The sequence below is a fragment of the Cnephaeus nilssonii genome (genome assembly GCF_951640355.1).
Source record: "Cnephaeus nilssonii genome assembly, chromosome: 15".
Classification (NCBI taxonomy): domain Eukaryota; kingdom Metazoa; phylum Chordata; class Mammalia; order Chiroptera; family Vespertilionidae; genus Cnephaeus; species Cnephaeus nilssonii.
In genome coordinates, this window is record NC_137086.1 from 64060688 (window position 1) to 64081879 (window position 21192).

General features: G+C 42.8%; 1 protein-coding gene across 3 annotated transcripts in view; it reads left to right on the top strand.

Annotated features, from left to right (window-relative positions):
• The window catches only part of REV1 (REV1 DNA directed polymerase), a 115081-nt gene that overhangs the window by 43498 nt on the left and 50391 nt on the right, over positions 1–21192 (top strand). The window lies entirely within an intron of this gene.

A 21192-nucleotide genomic window follows, 5' to 3' on the forward strand; every position in this document is an offset into this window, starting at 1 on the left:
GCCCCAAAATGCCCCCCTCTCCTGGTCTGGTCACCCCTCACTGCCCCCCTCTGCCGGCCTGGTCGCCCCTCACTGCCCCCCTGCTGGCCTGGTAGCCCCTAACTGGCCCCCTCTGCTGGTCTAGTTGCCTCTCAATGCCCCCCCCTGCTGGCCTGGTCACCCCCAACTGCCCGCCTCTGTTGGCCTGGTCGCCTCTCACTGCCCCCATGCTGGCCTGGTCACCCCCAACTGCCCCCCTCTGCTGACTTGGTCACCCCTCACTGCCACCCTGCTGGCCTGTTTGACCATCACTGCCCCCCTGCTGACCTGATCTCGCCCCCAACGGCCCTTCCCTGCTGGCCTGATCTTGCCCCCAACTACCCTCCCCTGCAGATCTGATCTCACCCCCAACTGCCCTTCTTTGCCAGCCAATTTGGTTCTGATTGGTCGGTTTCTATGCCAGTCAGCATCAAAAGCTCTGCCTCCTAGGCAGCCATTGGCTCCTCACAGTTGACCCAGGTTTGGTTCTGATAGGTCGATTTCTATGCCAGTCAGCATCTCTGGGCCTATCAACAGGGCCTGATCAGAAAGGCGGGGCTGATCAGCAGCCTGGGAGGAGACCTGGAGAGAAATGGAGGCATGGCTGCTGGCCAGACTGGGAGAGCAAGTCCTGATCAAAAGCTGCCACAGAGGCAATGGATCAGTCCCTGTTTCTCTCTTCAGGCTTCTCTCTGGCCCTGATTTGCAGCCCCCTCAGCAGTCAGTTTTGGGACACCGCATCTTCAGTGGAAGCAGTCTGACTGCAGGACTGACTTCCAGTTGGTCAAGCCTCAGTCGTTACCGGACATTACGACCCAGGGTTTTTATGTATTAGGATTGCTACCCCAACTTGTTTTTTGTTTCACTTCCATTTGCCTGAAAATTTTTTTTCCATCGCTTCACTTTCAATCCTTTGTTCTAAGCTGGGTCTCTTGTACACAGCATATATATGGGTCATGTTTTCTTATTCACTCAGCTACCCTATGTCTTTTGATTGGAGCATTTAATCCATTTATTTTTAAGTTTATTATTGATAGGTACTTGTTTGTTGCCATTTTTACTTTTTATGCCTGTGTTCTTTCTTCACCTTCTGTTTCTTCTTTTTTACAGCAGTTCCTTTAGCATTTCTTCCTTGCTGGTTTGGTTGTAAACTCCCTTAGTCATTTTTGTCTGTGAAGCTCCTAATTTCACCTTCACTTTTGAATGATAGCCTTGCTGGATAGAGTATTCTTGGATTCAACCCCTTGCTTTTCATCACTTTGTATACTTCATTCCATTCTTTTCTGGCCTGATGTGTTTCTGTTGAGAAATCAGTTCATAGTCTAATGGGAGTTCCCTTGTAGGTAACTTTCTGTTTCTTTTCTTTTTTTTTTCAGTAAACTTTCTGTTTCTTTTGCAGCCTTTAAGATTCCCTGATTGTCTCTTGCATTTGCCAATTTACTTACGATGTGTCTTGTAGTGGGTCCTTTTGGGTTCATCTTGCTTGGGACTCTGTGCTTCTTAGACTTGTGTGACTTTTTTTTCCCCCGTCTGGGAAGTTTTCTGTCATTATTTCTTCAAATAGGTTTCCTCTTCTTTGCTCAGCTTCCTGTCCTTCTGGCACCCCTATTATGCAGATGTTGTTCCATTTTAAGTTGTCCCAAAGCTCCCTTAGACTCTCCTCCTGCTTTTTAATTTTTTTTTCTAGTTGTGGCTCTGCTTGGGTGCTTTTTTATACCTTGTCTTCTAACTCGCTGATTTGGTCCTCAGCTTCTGATTCAGTCCTCAGCTTCTTCTAGTCTACTGTTTGAAACCTTCCATTGTGTTCCTTATTGCAGCTGTGTTATTCATCATCTCCTCATTCTTGATCATGTTGGTGAAATTCTCATTCAGCTCCTTATAATTTTCATTGAGTTGCATGTGTTTGTCATCCACTGTTTGAGCATCCTTATAACCATTACTCTGAATTGTTTCTCTGACAAATAACTTGCCTCCATTTCATTTAGTTCCTTTTTTGGTGATTCCCCCTTTCTTTCATTTGGGGACTTTTTCTTGGTCTCCCCATTTTTGTTATCCTATTGTATTTGTTTCTATGTCTCTAATCAAACTGCTATGCCACCCATATTTTTTTTGGGGGGGTGGTCCTATGTAGTAGGTTTTGTGGACCCAGTGGTGCTGTCTCTCAGATCTCCTGAGCTGGGTGTTCTAGGAAAGTCCCCTACTTGAGATTTTTGGGTTTCCTGGTGTAGTTGGGTCTTGAATGTTATTGTCTTGTTCGTGGATGGAGTTTCCTCACAGGTTGTTTTATATTTGATTCATCACTGTCCTTGTCATGCAAGCTGTTGTTGATGTGCTCGGGGTCCCGGCTTCTGTTGCAAGGGTCGCCTGAAGTGTCACTGGTGTGCGACTCACTGCAGAGTCCTGGAGCTCGCAGCTTGGTGGTATGCACTGTGCAACTCACTGTGGAGATTCTGGAGCCCATGGCCAGGGAGGCAGCGTCTCGGAGTCTGCAGTTGAGGCAGCACAACCTTGGCCAGGGTATTGTGCACTTAGCCACTCGCTGCGGAGGTCCTAAATCTAACCGCTGAGGAGGCGGTGGTCCAGGAGTCTGCAGCTAATGCACCCCTATTATGTGGATTTTTTTTTTCTGCCTTGATTCTAACTAGCTGATTCTGTCCCCAGCTTTTTCTAGTCTACAGTTGAAGCCTTCTTTTTTTTTAATTTTTTAATTTCTTTATTGATCAAGGTGTCACATATTTGTCCTCATCTCCCCATTCCCCTCCCCCACCCCTCCCCACGGATGCCCCCACCCCCCTGTTGTCCCCAACCATTGGTTAGGCTTGTATGCATGTACACAAGTCCTTTGGTTGATCTCTCCCCCCTACCCCCACCCTCCCCTACCCTCCCTCTGAGGCCCGACAGTCCGATCGATGCCTCCTTGTTTCTGGGTCTGTTCTTGTTCATCAGTCTATGTTGTTCATCATTTCCCCTAGATGAGTGAGATCATGTGTTACTAGAAATATACTTATAAGAACCGAATTTGAGACGAGCAATAATAGTTATGCTGACAGGCAAATGAATCAGTCTGTAGTAAGTTTCTTTCTGGACCAACAGTTCTTTTGAGACCCAATTTCAATGTCCACCAGTTCCTTATGTGTACATATCGGCACTGACTTTTCAGCTCTGGATGGTGGACAAATGGTGGTAATGCAGGTCCGACTCCCTCTGGTTTCGTCTCATCCGGACCCAGGGGCGCGGCTTCACCCGGACTCAGGGGCGCGCGGCCTCACCCGGACCCAGGTGTGCGTGGCCTCACCCGGTCCCGAGATCCAGCCTCACCCGGACCCAGGGGCGCGTGGCCTCACCTGGACCAGGGGCACGTGGCCTCTCCTGGACCCAGGGGCGCGGCCTCACCTGGACCCGGGACCCAGCCTCACCCGGATCCAGGGGCGCACGGCCTCACCCGGAACCGGGACCCAGCCTCACCCGGATCCAGGGGCGCACGGCCTCACCCGGACCCGGGACCCAGCCTCACCCGGATTCAGGGGTGCACGGCCTCACCTGGACCCGGGATCCAGCAACACCCGGACCCAGGGGTGTGTGGGCACTCCCGGACTCAGGGGCGTGACCTCACCCGGATCCAGAGGTGCACGGCCTCACCTGCACCCGGGATCCAGCTACACCTGGACCCAGGGGCGTGTGGCCTCACCCGGACCCAGGGGCGCGTGGCCTCTCCCGGACCCAGGTGCGCACGGCTTCATCCGGACCCGGGATCCAGCCTCACCCGGATCCAGGGGCACACTGCCTCGCCCAGACCCAGGACCCAGCCTCACCCGGATCCAGGGGCGCATGGCCTCACCTGGACCCGGGATCCAGCTTCACCCGGACCCGGGGGCACGTGGCCTTGCCCGGACCCGGGGGCGTGCAGCCTCACCCGGACCCGGGACCCAGCCTCACCTGGATCCAGGGGCGCGTGGCCTCGCCTCAATCCAGGGGCGCGGCCTCACCCGGACCCGGGACCCAGTGGGGCTTCATCTTCTTGATCCCAATTCCTGTCGGTCAATTCCCTCTCAGCAATTCCTTCAGCCATTTTCTCAAAGCTCCGGGGCGGCTGCTGCGGAACTCACTGGGCGGCAGGCTCGGCGAAGCTCCGGTGCGCCCGGTGCACGGCGGCGGGCTGGTCCAAGGTCGCTGCAGCGGCACTCGGGTCTGCAGCGGCGACCAGTCGCCGGGCGAGCACACCTGGATCCGGGACCCAGCTGGGCCTGGTCTTCCCGATCCCAACTCCCATCGGTCAATTCCTTCTCAGCATTTCCTCTGGCCATTGTTCTGGATGGTGTCTGCTCTGTTTTCAAGTTGTAGTTTCAAAATTCTTGTGGTAGGCAACAGTTAGGCGTCTGCCCTATGCTGCCATCTTGGTCCTCCAGAAGATTCTTAAGCAACCTTATAAATGTGGTTCTGAACACTGTGTCGTCCATTAGTTTACTTTCCTTCATTCCTTCTATTCGTGACCTGGTTCGGTGTCTTCACCTTTTGGCTGCCTCCCTATCGCTCAGCTTCCCCAATCTCCCTAGGTGGTCGCTCTTGATACCCCCCTTTGTGGGCTGAGTGCAAAGTCTTGGTGTTGTTAAGCCTTGATTGCTGTTGGTACACTGGGAGGATTTGACCTCCAGTCCAATTGGCTGTGAGGATCAGCTGTGTCTATGCCGGGAGACAGCCTTATTCAACTAGACTTGCAAAATTGTAAAAGCCTCTGTGCTCAGCTTGGATGGGGCGGAGTTTCAGGGTGGAGCCTACAGCCTTGGCTTCCCGTCAGCCCCACCCTATGAGGTTCCTGAGTCTCAGTGTCCCTCTGTACTCCCTGCAAACACCTCTGAGAGAAAAGCGCCCTGGAGTTTCGCCCACTGCCAAACAGTCTAGTCTCTCCCCCAATGAATCTGGATTCCCAGATTCTCGCCCAGAACTGGGTTTCAGTGTAGTCGGAACTGGGGCTCACCGCAGTCTGGCGCTTTTGTCTCCTTCCCACCAGGGCAATTCAGCGGCACAGTCAACAGACCATCCTCTGTGCGCATTCCCGTGCGCGCCTCCGGTGCTCTGCTTTTCGCCGCTTCTCTGCATTTCCGCCTTACAGCCCAGATTCCCCCAATATAAGCCTGGCTTTCCAGGGTCTTGCCCGGAACTGGGGTTCAGCACGGTCCGGAGCCCCTGTCTCTTTCCCGCCAGGGCAATTCAGCGGCACAGGCAACAGTCGGTCCTCTGCGCGCATTCACGTGCGCGCCTCCGGAGCTCTGCCTTTCGCCGCTCCTGTGTTTCCGCCCCACAGCCCAGATTTCCCCAGCATAAGCCTGGCTTCCCAGGGTTTCGCCCGGAACTGGGGTTCAGTGCAGTCGGAGCTGGGGTTCAGCGCAATCTGGAGCTTTTATCTCCTTCCTGCTAGAGAACGCCGGCCAGGCCGTCAGCCGCCCCTTCCTCTCCAGCTCCGTCCTCCCCGCACACGCGCGTGCTGCTGTCTCCGCCCGTGTCTCCATACCTCATGCTTTTACAGCTCCTCTGATTTTCCCTGTGGTTTTATCTTTCCTTCTAGTTGTGGGCATTTCAGTCAGCCAGCTTTCCTGTGGTTCTGGATGATGTCTGTTTTGACTTTTAGTTGTATTTTTGAAATTGTTGTGCCAGGCTTTAGGTTAGGTGTTTAACCTATGCCGCCATCTTGGTTTCTCTGAAGCCTTCTTTTGTATTCTTTATTGCAGCTATGCCATTCTTCATTTTCTCTTGATTCTTACACATGTTGTGAATTTCTCATCCAGCAGTTTGAGCATCCTTTTAACTGATATTCTGAATTATTTCTCTGACAAATTGCTTGTCTCCATTTCATTTAGTTCCTTTTCTGGTGATTCCTCCTTTTCTTTCATTTCGGGGTTGTTTTTTTGCCTCTCTATATTTGCTGTTCCTTTGTAATTATTTCTATGAATTAGGTCAAACTGCTATTCCGCCCAGATTTTTTGGATTTGTCTTATGTAGTAGATGTTTTATGGGACCCAGTGATGCAGTCTCTCAGGTCTCCTTGGCTGGGTGTTCTAGGAAGGCCCCCTACTTGAGGTATGTAGGTTCTCCTGATGTAGTTGGGTCTTGAATGTATTGTCCTATTCATGGATGGAGTCTCTTCTCAGGGTGTATGATTATGTTGCTCACTCCCTACCACATTGTGCCAGCTGTTACGGAGGTGCTGTTAAACAGCACAAAATAGAATATGACAAGACATGATATAGAAGGAACAGAACACAAATGTATGGAAGACACCTATAACCCCATCAGAGAAAAGAGAATTAGGAAGGTGAAAAGATAGTAAGAATGATAGAGAAAGAAAGGAAAGGGAAAGGAAGAGAAAAGAGAAAGCACAATAAAACAAACAAACAAAAAACACCCAGAAAAAGGAGGGCTGGAGAATCTGTAGATGCAGAGCTTAAATAAAGAAAATAAGGTTAAAGAATTGGAGGAATAGGGGAAGGGCCATAGTTTAGAATAGCGGAGGGAAAAAAGAAATGAGAAGATAAGAGATAAAAAATGTTACTTTTTTTTTTTTTTTGAAAAGGAGAATAGAGGAGAGAACAGATAGGCCTAAATTTAGGAAGTGAAACAAGTTAAAAATTAGAAGAAAAGAGCAAGAGAAGTGGCGGGGAATTGCGTAGTGAAGAAAAAGGAAGAAAAAAAAAAGAAAAAGGAAAGAGAAGGGGAAATGGAATAGGAGCAGGGAAGAGAAAAGTAGACATGAATAAACCAACAGAGACTAGAATAATAGCACATCAATAAAGCAGATAAAGAACAATTTTAAAAGGGGTGGGGAGAAAAGCTAAAATGGAGAAAGGAGAAGAAAAACGGGAGGGAAGAAAGGAATAGAAGATGAAAAAGGTGCAAAAAAAATAAAATAAAAAAGTGAAATGTTCACTTTAGCTGAGTTTTAAAGCCCCGTGGGAACTTGTTTAGGACCCCCTATTCTGTTCTGTCTGCCAATTCTGGGATTCCTATTAGGTACTTAGGTGCTGGCCACTGTCAGTCACTGTCTTTTGGCTTTTAGCACCCTGCTTGAAGCTCTAAGCAATCCATGGGTCTTCTGCTTGTGTCTGTCTCCAGAGGCCTTGGCTGCAAGCAGGCGGGGCCAATCTGCCCTATTTTGCCTGTCTGCCAACTGTCAGTCTTAATCACTCAAGATTCTGTTTCTGACAGGGCTTTAGGTGGGGTTGATGATGTTTAGCTTTCAGGGAATAAGATGGGTGTTTTTTCCTGACCCAGAGCTACTCCTTCACAAGTGACCCAAAATATTACTCTGTCCTTGGTTGGACAGAGATCCTTGTATGGAGACCAATGGGGTTGGCTGGCAACCTGGGGTTTTTATCTGTTTGGTCCCCAGAATAGCCAGGTGGAAGGCCCCTCTTCCAGTCTAGTCACCGAGGGCTCCTTGAGACTATTCAGTCCCGTAAGCTTGGCCTCAGCCTTCCTTTCCTTTGTACAGCTCAAAATGCAGGGTGTGGCAGGCTGTGTCACCTGCCCTGAGGCTACTGGGAGGGGCTAGCTCCTCTGGGGAAAAAATGGCCCTTTAGGTTTGGAAGCCTAAGAAGGTCCCAATGCAGGACTCCTGGCCATGTCTCCCTGCCCTGCTTCTCGCCTTCCCCCCCAACCCCCCCGCCACTTCTCGTCAGGCACCTCAAGTCTGTGCCTCCCTCCCTGCGCCAAAGCCTAGGGTGAGTGATTGCAAGTGGAAAGTCCTGTGTTCTGGGTTTAGAGCAGTGATGGCGAACCTATCACACGTGTGTCAGCACTGACACGCGTAGCCATTTCTGATGACACGCGGCCGCTGAGGCAGCCACATGCCGAGGATGAAACATTTGCTGCTCCTGAGGATGAAACATTTGCGACTAGAGTCTTGGAATTAGACTCTAACTCCAAGACTCTAGTCGCAAATGTTTCATCCTCCCCTATTAGACACTCTGTGCCGGAGGTCTGTAGGCCAAAACAACAGAAGTCCGGCATAGAGCGTCTAGTTCTGGGACTTCCAGTTAAGCCAGGATCTTTGCCCTCACTTCCGCCGGCAGAGCAGGGAGCAGCAGAACGCAGCGGGGGACGCATCTCTGGGGGCCCTGCCATTACCAGTAACCAAATAACAGTTAACCACAGCAACCATTATCTACTGTTCTGGGGTGTTATGGATTTCTAATCCATCATTACTGAGATAAGTGAGGGGGAGGCTGGGAGAGGCGAGGGTTTGTGGCGTGCTATGGGTGCCGTTTCCCCGCCATTAGAAATAGCGGCAGCCATTTTAATTCACATAAGGAACACCATCTTGCTCCATAGTGCAGACTCCATTTCACCACTAGTACTGTTGTGCATCCTTATTAACCCCTATTTCTGCTTATTAACCCTGCCCTTTCGTAAAAGACAGTTATATGCACCACTTTGTGGTTAGTTAGGCTAGTTAACCCCTAATTGCCTGCAGGCCTAACAAGCTATCTATAATTCTATCTTCTGTCACTGCCCCCCTGATGGAGAACCCAAAAAATAAAAAACTAAGGTTAAGTAAAGGAAGTGGTAGTAGCAGTGGCCGACCCTTTCAAGAGACATGGACCAAGATGTATGGCTTTATAGAAAAAAATGGCAGATCATTTTGCGTTCTATGTACTGAAACAGTAGTAAGCAGAACGTGGAATATAAATAGACATTTTGAAACTAATCATTCCCAGCTCTTGGAAAAAAGTGAGGATGAAAGGAAGGAATACATTTTGAGGCAGCTACATCTTTATAAGAGCCAATCTAATTCCATCCTTAAATTTATGAAAGGCACTACAAATTTAACATCTGCAAGTTTGAGCATTGCTCACTCTATAGCTCAGCATGGAAAAGCGCTCAGTGAGGGAGAATTTATTAAAGAAACTCCTAAGATGTGCACCAGTTCTATTTCACGATATGCAGAATAAAGATGCGATTATTAAGAGAATATCTGAGTTACCACTCAGTAGAAATATCATAAAAGACCAAATAATGAGACTGAACACAAACGTACAACATCAATTAAAGAGAGACATAAGGAAGTGTAAATATTTTTCGATCTCTCTTGATGAAACTACTGATGTCACATCACATGCTCAGTTGGCCATTATTGGTCGATATTCTGATGGTCTCACAATGAGAGAAGAGTTGATAAAGTTAGTATCAGTGTCAACAAGTAAATCAGGAAGCGAAATACGTAAGGTTGTTATACAAACATTTCGTGACCTAAGCATTGATATCTCTAAAGTTGTGTTAGTGAGGACAGATAGGGCACCAAATATGGTGGGGGGAAAAGTCGGATTTGTCAAATTGTTTACAGAAGCTATTGGACATCCGATTGTGCCTTTTCATTGTATTATCCATCAGGATGCTTTATGTGCCCAAGCAGGATTCACCGACTTAAACGACTTAATGTCAGTTGTTACAAAAATATTTAATTTAATAGCTGCTCGCCCCCTTCACAAGCGAGAATTTTTGGCACTTTTACTGGAGGTTGATTCCACCTACAGTGGACGGCTGATGTACAATAATGTAAGATGGCTGAGCCGAGGCAAAGTTCTTGAGCGCTTTGTGGAGTGCTTTGAAGAAATTAAGGTATTTCTTGACGATAAGGATCTGGGAAACTTTCCTCAGCTTCATGATGATAAGTGGGTCAACACCCTGATGTTTTTTACAGATCTCTGTTCATATTAATGAACTGAACTTAAAGTTATAAGGTTTTGGCAAAAGTATTGACATTATGTTTGGATACATAAAAGCTTTTGAAAGTAAAGTTAAAATTTTCAAGCGAGATGTAGAAACTAAAACTTATAAGTATTTTCCTCGAGTAACAAAGTATTTTGAGAAGGCCAGTGCAGCTGTACAAAATGAAATGGAACTCCTGCATATGAAGTACCAGCATCTTTTAGACTCGTTACTTGACCAGTTTAGTGATAGATTTAGTCAGTTTAGAAGTCTAGAACAGACCATGAAAATAATTAAGTATCCTGATGTAGTAGTCTACAGTAGTTTGGAATTAAATGGTTTCCAATGGATGCAAATTGATGATTTGGAGATGCAGCTTGCAGAATTTCAAGACAGTATCTGGGCTCAGGTGTTTGTCGACTTGAGGTCAAAGCTTGAGAATCTGGAAAGGTGCCTCTTGGAGAATCAAGAGCAGTGCCACTACGAACAGGCAATTTGGAGTGCCTGGAACCGACTCCCAGACACTTTTAGCCCCCTGAAAAATATAGCAATGGCTTTACTCACAATTTTTCCCTCTACATACTTTTGTGAGGCCTTATTCTCAGCGTTAAATAATATCAAAACCAACAAAAGAAACAGATTGACAGATGAAGTTAGTAGCGCTTGCTTGGTCCTGAAGTGTACAGAATACCAACCTTCAATTGAAGATTTAGCCAATGAAATTCAGCAACAAAAAAGTCACTAATAGGCAGGTTAGTTAAAGAATTCCCCCTCCCCCTCACTTATCTTAGTTCACGGCACCCCACACAAGCTAAATAATATCAAGACCAATAAAAGAAACCGACTGACGGATGAACAAAGAAGTCACTAAGCAGGTAAGTTAAATATTTAGTTTTTGGTTTATTAAATACAATTATATATAACAATTATACATTTATGTTATTTTAAACTATAAATATCACGAAATAATGTTTTTTCCTCAAAGTGACACACTACCCGAATTATGCTCAGTTTTTTGGCGAAGTTTGACACACCAAGCTCAAAAGGTTGCCCATCACTGGTTTAGAGAATAAAAGCAAAGACAAAACAAAACTAAAACAACATGGAATCTGCCCCCAGCACTGTGCTGCTTTCCCCTAGCAGAGCCACATTTGGGGCTGTGGTCTCAGGTCCAGACTCCCCAGCAGCCAGCAGCCCTGAGGCTTTTCCTTTTCACAGTTGGATGTTATGTTTGCTCATCCTGAGCTGGGTTTCTATTTTTCTGAGGGAACTGATTCTCCCTTAAGGCAACTTCCCCCTCTCTCCCTCTCAGCCTGCAGGCCTGCCACCCCTCTTGAGCCCTGGCCACCCTTGCTACTGGTCTCCAGGCGTTTTCTGTCCTTCCTTGTTATAAGTTGTCCCCTTAGCTGGGCCTAATTTGTTAATTCCTGGTGAATGTTCTCCCATATTAGTTGTATTTCCAGTCTGGCCTGGGGCAAAGTACAGGACAGGTTTGCCACCATTTTTTCTTCCTCTTGGCACCTGAGTATTTTCTTGTATTGTCTGGTCTTCCTTAGGTACTTAGTTTTTAGAGTCAGAAAGCCCATTTTATTAGTAGCCCCTAGCCAAACATGGATCAGAGATAACACCATAGGACCTTAAATTTGCTATTCTATCTACCTTCGCTAGGTCTTTTCATCATTCAGATCTCTTCTCATATGTTGTCTCCAAAAGACTTTCCCTGACCACCTTACCTAAAATAGGTCACCTTGCGCAACAATTGCTTTTCTAGCCCCCATCCAGGTTTATTTTCTTCTAAGGACTGATTTGTACCTGAAATGGTGTTATTAATAGGACTTATGTCTTCCCAGTGAAGTAAAAATTTTATGGAGCACAGATGTCATTGTTGTGTTCCAATGGTCCAGAAACCTTGCCTGGCTCTTATATTGTATGATGCTCAATAAATGTTAGACAAGTGAATGAATGAATGAATAATAGGTTTTTAATTCATTAGAATGGACACATCAGAATGTTAAAATATTTTAAATGAGAACATTAATATATTTTCATTTATGCTAATTCAACTCAGTCTTCTTGAGTGTATAGTTTTTAGTTAAGAAATGGGCCACATTTAGGGTTACTGAATTGTAATATTTTGGAAGTTTATTTAGGCAGAAGCTCTCCAGGTGAGCTAGTGCTTTGATCTAGTGAGCTGTAATTACTCTCTTCTGTGGAGTGAGATCAGGACACTTGATGTGGAAAGAGGTATTCTGGTTATTTTCTACTTTTTTCAATATGTAAGTAGAAGACCATGACCAGTGATTTTGGCACTTCTGATGGTAAAAAAGATGGTGGGCAGGCAAATGAATGATTCAGCTTGATTTGGAGAATGGACAGGAGACTGTATACATGGGCACCAGACTTACATTCCAAGTACGGTAATAGGTATTTGCTTGAAAACTTAACCTTACATTCATGTTTTCTGAGCATATGAATGTGATGATTTTGGAAGAGTCCGTTTAATGCTGATGAGTCTTAATTTTTGGGAAATGAATGCCTTCTGGGAATTACTTTCTTTGGATATATACATATCTCCTTCCATTTCCTGTAGGTCTGGTCTTATAAATCAAGGATGTAGGAATTTAATCTGTTAACATACAAAGCATTCAGACCTGTAAAGAATTTTGTGAGTTTATTTGAGCCAAACTGTCGACATATGCTGGGAAGCAGAACCTCAATGAATTGAGATAATGCTCAGGAGAATGGGGAGTTCATACCTTGTTTTTATAAATTTACCATCAAAAGGAAAATACCTAAGTGGGTTACATGAAATTCATTGGTGATAGATTAAGGAGGTGGAAAAAGCAAAGCAGGGAAACCTCTGGGATAGGATAAAAAGTGAAATGATGGACATATGCTTCTTTTACATAGATGGATGGATACAGGATAGTTTAACATCATTAACAGTTGACAATTAACTTGATAACAATAACAATGAGGGAATGTCCTGGTGCCATTTGTTGTGCCCTGAGGGGTCCAGAAAAAAAGGAAAGTTACATTTCACAGATATGTTATCTTAGAGGCAAAAAGACAAATGGGCTCAGTAAAGATCTCAGCTGATCCTTGTCAGGGAAAATACTGGCCTAGGACATGACTACCCACCATAACCTGTTTGTAGTTAAATATTTAATTTTTAGACCATCTTTTGTGGTTATTTTAGGTCTCTGAGTTTGCACAACCGCCATGCAGGCCTTCCCTGAGTTTGTCAGGTTAGAATGTGGTTCCTTTCGTCCACAAATCTCCAACATGGGAGAAACTATATTAATTTATGCCTCCCAATGTAATGTTGCCAGTATCTGATAGGTATTTTTACCTGTTAGGTACTCAAAAATGTGCTCTCTAGGCCTTTAAAACTTTTCTTTAGTTTTAGTTGTTGTTGTTGTTGCTGTGGCTTGTAGTTGAATGTGGTAAGTCTGAGGAGTTAAGCAAGAAAGGAGTTGAGAGGAAGCATGTCTTTTGGAGGTAGAGTAGTGGATGGGAGTCAGAAGACAAACAGTTAGCTGTGATTATGGACAAGTCACCTAATTTTTCTGTTTCCTCACCAATAACTATGCTAAATTATCTTTTCTAATTTATAGGATTGTGATACTCAAATGAAATAATAGAGGATATTGCTTCTGTAGGGCCAAATGAGAGGAAAAAGCAGCCATTTTGCTTCTTTCTGCCATGTATGTAGCACAACCAACATTTAATCAAGTTCTTTGGATATGCAGAATGAAATGGTGATAAAATGAATATTTTCTCAATATCTATTAAGGGATGCTTTGTACAAGCTTTAAACATTGTTGATAGAATTGTTTTAACCAGATGAGCAAAATTCTTTATAAGCTGTGCCTGGAGACGTGAAAGTGGTCTTCATGTGGCTCTCTGGTGTGATGCAGTGGCCTTTGCTGTGCTACAGTTTCACTTGCAGAGCTTTAGGCCCAAAGTGTGGCCGTGTTTGATATGTGCCTTTTACTTTTACTTTGCTTAATTGTCTCTTACTTACTGTAGTTTGTTTCAGGTAACCCTGAAATTTCATGGAATACAGAATAATCTCAAAGAATGTTCTGTGGCCCTGGCCGGTTTGGCTCAGTGGATAGAACGTTGGCCTGCGGACTGAAGGGTCCCGGGTTCGATTCCAGTCAAGGGCACATGCCCGGGTTGTGAGCTTGATCCCCAGTAAGGGGGCGTGCAGGAGGCAGCTAATCAATGATTCTCTCATCATTGATGTTTCTATCTATCTCTCCCTCTCCCTTCCTCTCTGATATCAATTTTTAAAAAAAGATTAAAAAAGAGAATGTTCTATGAAATTCACAGGAGTATTGTGGAATATAATTTTAAACTGGATTGAGATACTTAGTATCTTTTAAGTAATTGCAAATGTTAATAGTTGTAATGTGTGTGAGTCAGGATTTCCTCAGTACTATGCTGAAATGCAAAATGGCAATGAGTATATATTACTAATTGAACTTTCATAATGAATTTTTTGTAAGAGTTCATTTGAAATAAGGGTCCTGCTATTTAAAAACATTGAAAATCCTTAGTTTAAATGTCTTTCTCCATATGTTTCCTTCATTAGGGCAGAGCAGTTTCTTAATTTATTTCCTTTGGTGTTTTGTACTTGACTGAACATTAGTAAATGCTTATTAGCCAGCATGACTTGGCTTGAGGTCTATAGAGGATTAATCCTGGTGTAATTTTACTGTGCTTCTCTAATGAAGTTGGTCAGGGTCTGGCATAATCATAAATGGAATCAAATACTTGAGGTACATAGTCTGACATACATGAAGTGGAGCAGAACTGTCCCCACTTTGTTTTGCCCTCCATACTTGTGCGTCGTTTGAGACAGCTGTTTTGAGGGAAAAGAGGAGGTAGAGCTAAACTAAACTAAAATTTAAAAAGGAAAAGACATTCATTTAGCTTAGTCATTTGAGACTTCTTTTCCTATCTTGCCATTGTATCAGTTCTACATCCTAAAATAGTACAGTTGTTCTAAAATAAAATATGAAACCTTAATGTTCAGTTAGTTTTTTCTCATTTTTTGACCAAGATTACTTTGTCTCTTGCATAAATTAACAACTTTCCACATTCTATTGCTCAAGAAGTGTAACCACCTGTATTCCTAAGTTTTGCTTTGAAATATGCAGAATTGGGCTGAGAAGACAATCCAACAGCACTCACCCCACCTCGCTTTCGCTAGAGTAGACAGTGCCTCCTCAATCAGTCAGTACTCTTGGTATTTTATTTCCTGAGTTACCACTGGTTTTCCTTAGGAAACCTATTGTATAGGTTTGCAAAGCTTTCTAAGATATTTGTCTTTTAAATTGTACAGTCCTGTTCAGTGAGAAACACAGTTATAGGTGAAAAGTATTATTAATCAGTTGTTTTCTCTGGATCTTGTGTTTCTATATAAAACTTCTTTACGTGTGTGTATGTGTGTGTGTGTGTGTGTGTGTGTGTGTGTGTGTATGGATTTATTGATTTCAGAGAGGGAGAGAGAGAGATGGAAACATCAATGATGAGAGAGAATCGTTGATCTGCCGCCCCTGCACACTCCACACTGGGGTTTGAACCACTGGTAATCGAACCGTGACCTTCTGGTTCATAGGTCGAAGCTCAACCACTGAATCATGCTGGCTGGGTAGTAGAAAACTTTATTTTTATTGATTTGAGAGAGATAGAAACATCAATGATGAGAGAGAATCATTGATAGGCTGCCTCCTGCACGCCCCCCAGTGGGGATGGAGCCTGCAACCCAGGCATGTACCCTTGACCAGAATCGAACCTGGGATCCTTCAGTCCACAAGCCAATGCTCTATCCACTGAGCCAAACCAGCTAGGGCTAGAAAATTTCTTAATGTCACCCAGTTAATTATGGCAGAGCCAAACTAAAATCAGGACATTTGGTCTTCAGTTCACTGTGTTTTCCCTTATACCACATGTTTTATACTGGCCATAACAAACCTTATTTGCTTTAAGTACTTTACATTTCATGACTTTAAACTTCTTGAATTTTGTACCTGTTACGTGTGTAAGACATTGTAGGTAATCAAAATATATGAGTTATGTGTTTGTGTGTATTTTTTTCCTCATTTACATTTTTTTTTCTGCTTTAGTTTCTTTACCCATAAAATTGGGTGTGATGTGATTTGCTTTGCTTTCTCTCACAAACTTTTGAAATAGTCTGCAAATTTTGTTTGCTGGAGATAATACTTTTAGTGCATAGAAATTGTACAACAGCTGTGTAAGGGATCTTAAATACCTAGTCTAGCCTCTCATTTTGTCAATTCAGAAACAGGCTAAGTGAGATGAGTCATTGCCCAAGACTTTTCATTGTTAACCTGCAACTGGAAACCAGACGTTGCATCCAGGGTTGCATCATGTTAAGGCTGATCAAGTATGAGTTTTTGGGGAGGTAGACTGGCACTTGAATTGTGGCTGTCCCACTAGCTGTGTGTAACTTTAGAAAGTTACCTTAATCTCTCTAGTTTTTGATTTGTTAATGTGCCTAAAATTGATGCCATTTATAAGAAACTTTATTAATGAACAATAACTTACATGTTTAAAAATTTAATAGAGCTTTAAGGAAAAAATTTGATTGCCACATGTCCCTTTAATAATCTATTTTTAGAACCAATGCTATATCTCACCCCCCCACCCCGCCACCCCCACCCCACCCTCACCCCCCCGTAAAGTCATCTTGTGAACCACCCAGCCTCAGAGTCACTGTTTACTTAAAGGATCTTCACCAAAATGTCAGTGATAATCTGTGGTGGTGATTTTTTTGGTGATTCAGTTACCTTTTTTATACTCTAAAATAGTATGTACAGTGAGAATGTGTAATGGAGTTTGAGGAATGTTAATTTTTATTTTAATTGGTCCAGAATGTTTAACTTGATTAATCTCATTTATACCAGTTTGGGAAATGAAATATTTATTAGATCTCAAAAAGTTTTTTTAGTTGTGACATTCTCTAGTGTAACACCAGTTGTAAAGATTTAAAGAATATAGAATTTCCCTGAATTTGATTTTTCATTCTCTTATTGTTGCCAGTACATCCAGGACATTCTAGAAGGCAAAGGTACGGAAGGGTGGGCATCAAGAGAAGGACTTGTAGGTGAGATTATGGATTGAAAAAAATTAGAGAGCAGCCCTGAAGTTCCTTCCATCTTCCTGCTTTGGAATAAGAGATAATAATAATAGTAATCTATATATATAAAAGCCTAAGTGACATTTATGACCGAATGACCAGAACGACCGGTCAACCAGATACTATGATGCGCACTGGCCACCAGGGGGCAGACGCTCAATGCAGAGCTGTCCCCTGGTGGTCAGTGTGCTCCCACAGCCAACCTCCTATGGCCCCACCCCCTGGCCAGTCAACGTCCTGGGGTCCCTCCCCCTGGCTGGACCCCACCTGTGCACAAATTTGTGCACTGGGCCTCTAGTTATAATAATAATACTGGTGATAGCTGACATGCAGTTCTTACTATGTGCATGGCCCTTTTTTAGCAATTTATAATTTTTGGCTCTTTTAGATCCCACAACAGCTGTCTGTTACTATCCCCAGTTTACATATGAGAAAACCGAGGCCTAGGAAGTTAAGTAACTTGCTTAAGGTCCATATGACTAGCAAGTGATAGCTAGGATTTTAATCCAGTCAGTCTCACTTTGGAGTCTGCTGTCTGGCCTAATTTTTAAGAGACTGAGTAAATATTTTAGAGAGAAGTCTGTGATGCATTGTGGATCTCAGTTAATTCAATAGATACTTACTGAGCACCTGCTTTGAGCCAGATACATGGAAGTAAGACAGACAATGTTCTGTCCTCAAGGAGCCTATGTTCTGGGGTGAAATCTGACAATAAGTAAATGAATAGACAAGGTAATTTTAGATTATCAGTACTATGAAGAAAAGTAACTTGTGTAGTGGATTGCAGGGATGGGGTCCCTTGTGTGTGTCACACAACTTTTTAAAAAATACTTTTATTTCAGAGAGGGAAAGAGAAACATTAATGATGAGAGAAAATCATTGATCAGCTGCCTTTTGCACATTGAACCCGCAACCTGGGCATGTGCCCTGACTGGGAATCGAACTCTGACTTTTTGGTTCCGAGGTCAACGCTCAATCATTGAACCACACTGGCCCGGCCGTCACACAACTTTTAGTGTCACATAGATTTCATACTGTTGAATACTATCTCACAAACATTTTTCTCTAATTAGCACACATCTGCTGAATTAAGAAGGGTGTTAAATACAAAATTAAATTTATTATGCAAATCTTTAGAGCTATTATTTATATTCTTTTGAACTTATAATTTGCGAGTATGTTCTGTTGCTGAAGAAATAGAGTCAAAGAGAAGTATTATTTTAAAAATTTCAAAAAACAGTCATAATGAGGGTGACCACCAGCTGCATATCAGGCTGTTTGGGCTGATGGAGTGGTTTCTGGCTGCTGTCCATTGTGCTCTATTGGTATTCCAGTTTTGTTTGCAAGTTCTAGCCACCATGTGTCAGCATATGTATTGTCTTCTTCCACCATTTTTGTAGAGTTTAGGGCAGGGGTATCAAGGCATATACATTACTTTAAAGGAGTTCTGATGTCTTCATACTTTATAATAATAGCAGTTTTTATATTGCGTACTTCCTATGTGCCTGACTTAATTCATCATTATGGCCTTACTTGTTATTTTTAAAGAAAGGGGAGAAAGCTTAAAGGAGTCTGGTACTTGTTCAGAGTCACCCAAGAGTAAGCCAGGAGTAAGCCCAGCTCAGTGTTATCACATAGTTTATGTGCTCTTTCTTACCTTTAATAGATTGGTTTCCTGGTTCACTCACACTGAAGAATATTTGAGAGTCTTCAAAATTGAACATTAAGGAGCCCCCTTAACTTCATCCCATAAAAGGACAATGAAAAAAACAAGGACAATGAACTCTCCAGGTTTTCCAGTTCCAAATTTCTGTAGTAATTAGATTTCAAAGAGCAACTAGTAGATGGAAGCGTGTGCATGCAAAGGCAATGTGTTCCTGGCAGCCCCCTGCTTTCTGTTTCAATCATTTAATACAGTTGGTTTAGGAAAATTATAGTTTAATTCGTAAGATGATTTTTTTTACATTTCTGTGCTTTTTATTGGATTTGGTGTCTGTCCATATAATTGCATTGTATCTATCCATTAATTTGGTATTTTTCATTGGTATTTAATAAGGTGAGCCAAGTTCTTTAATCTTAGGGAAAGAAACTAAGTAAACTATAAATTTCTAACTGGCAAGATACCTCATTTCCACCATTTTTCATTAAATTATTGTGATGCTCTAGCTTGGTTTTTGTGATCCCAACCCCTGAAAATCTTCGATTATGAATTTTGAACTAATTTTATTTAAACATTGTTTTCATTTCTTTTTCTAGTGCAATGTCCATTTTGGTAGCCTCTAGCCACATGTTTTAAACACTTGAAATAGCCCTAACCAGTTTGGCTCAGTGTATAGTGTCGACCTGCGAACTGAAGGGGTCCCAGGTTCGATTCAGTTAAGGGCATGTACCTTGGTTGCAGGCACATCCCCGGTAGGAGGTGTGCAGGAGGCAGCTGATCGATGTTTCTCTCTCATCAGTGTTTTTAACTCTCTATCCCTCTCCCTTCTTCTCTGTAAAAAAAAAAATCAATAAAATATATTTTTTTAAAAACAACAACACTTGAAATGGGTTTAGTCTAAATTGAGATGTGCTGTAAATATAAAATGTACACTTGATTCTGGAGGCTCAGTATGAAAAAAAGAATATGAAATATCTCAGTTTTTTATATTGATTACATGATGAAGTGATAATGTTTGGAACTATTGGGTTAAATTAAGTATTATTAAAATGATTTCATGATTTTACTGAGGGTACTAAAAATTTTTTTTTTTTTTTTTTTTTTTTAGAAATCTTTTTAAAAAATATATATTTATTTATTTTTAATTTTTTTTTTTTTTTTTTTTTTACAGAGAGGAAGGGAGAGGGAAAAGAGTTAGAAACATCGATGAGAGAGAAACATCGATCAGCTGCTTCCCGCACACCTCCTACCGGGGATGTGCCTGCGATGTGCCTGCAACCAAGGTACATGTCCTTGACTGGAATCGAACCTGGGACCTTTTAGTCCGCAGGCCAACGCTCTATCCACTGAGCCAAGCTGGTCAGGGCAAGAAATCTTAATATATGTGACTTGCACTTACCAGGCAATGTCAGTGTGTGTGGTCAGTAACATCAAATGGCATCTGCACAGTAGAATTTACCATGAATTAAACCTGGCATATCTGTATTTGCTTTTTTAGTTTTTAAATTTTTCTCAAGTCTAAAACTCATCTAATTAGATAGTTATAATAAAAGCGTTCATCTAGCCCTGGCATGTTTGGCTCAGTGGATAGAGCGTTGGCCTGTGGACTGAAGGGTCCCGAATTTGATTCCAGTCAAAGGCACATGCCTGGGTTGTGGACTCATCCCTGGTTGGGGGCGTGCAGGAGGCAGCCGATCGATGATTCTCTCTCATCTCTCCCTTCCCTCTCCCTTCCTCTCTGAAATCAATTTAAAAAAAAATTTTTTTTAAAAGAAAAGTGTTCATCTAAATACTTGGACCTATATTGTTTGGGCTTATGGAAAATCTGTTGCTTGAACAACAAAGTAGATACATAAGCCTCCTGTGACTCTACCTCTCCCCCCCACCACAACCCAGGGCACAATTGTTGCTAAGGGAGGTGTGATTTAGAGCCTTCATTAGGATAATAGGTGAAAGAAATAGAAAAGCTATTGAAAGTAATTAGTTTAATTGCTAGTATTAAATGCCAACTATAACAGAACTGTAGTGAGTCAGACTTTTTTTAATGGGAAAACATAAACTACATTTATTTTTGTTTTAAGATATTTTTAATAGTTGTATTGAGAATAAAATATTTTGAAACAGTTGAAAAATATACACTGTTTCTCGGTCTGCAGTGTTTATCTTCTGTATAGGTGGACTTCTGACTATTATATTATAGTAAATCATCATTTAATGTTATCGATAGGTTCTGTTGACTTTCAGTGAAATGACATAACTTAACCAGTTTTACTATCAATAGGCTGATTGATATAAAAGAAAGTTCAGTTCCTATGGCATCTCATTAATGCAATAACAAAATGTTGCTATTCGAGGACCTGCTATATTCTGAAGGAGCTGTAAGATTAATTGGAATCTGTAAACTGATTCATAAATGACTTTATACTTGTCAATTTTAAAAAAAGATACTAGTATCAAGGTCATACAGCTAAATGTGATCAAAATTTTAAAAATATTTGCTCAATTATTATTACTCATTACTTGAGGTCCCTATTTGCTCTTCTAGGCACCTCTTAGCAGTAGATGTTTTTGTGTTGATTGACTGTCTCTAACAACCAGGGGAAGAGGTTGTGCTAAGGCAAAATAGCTTTATCACCTTGTG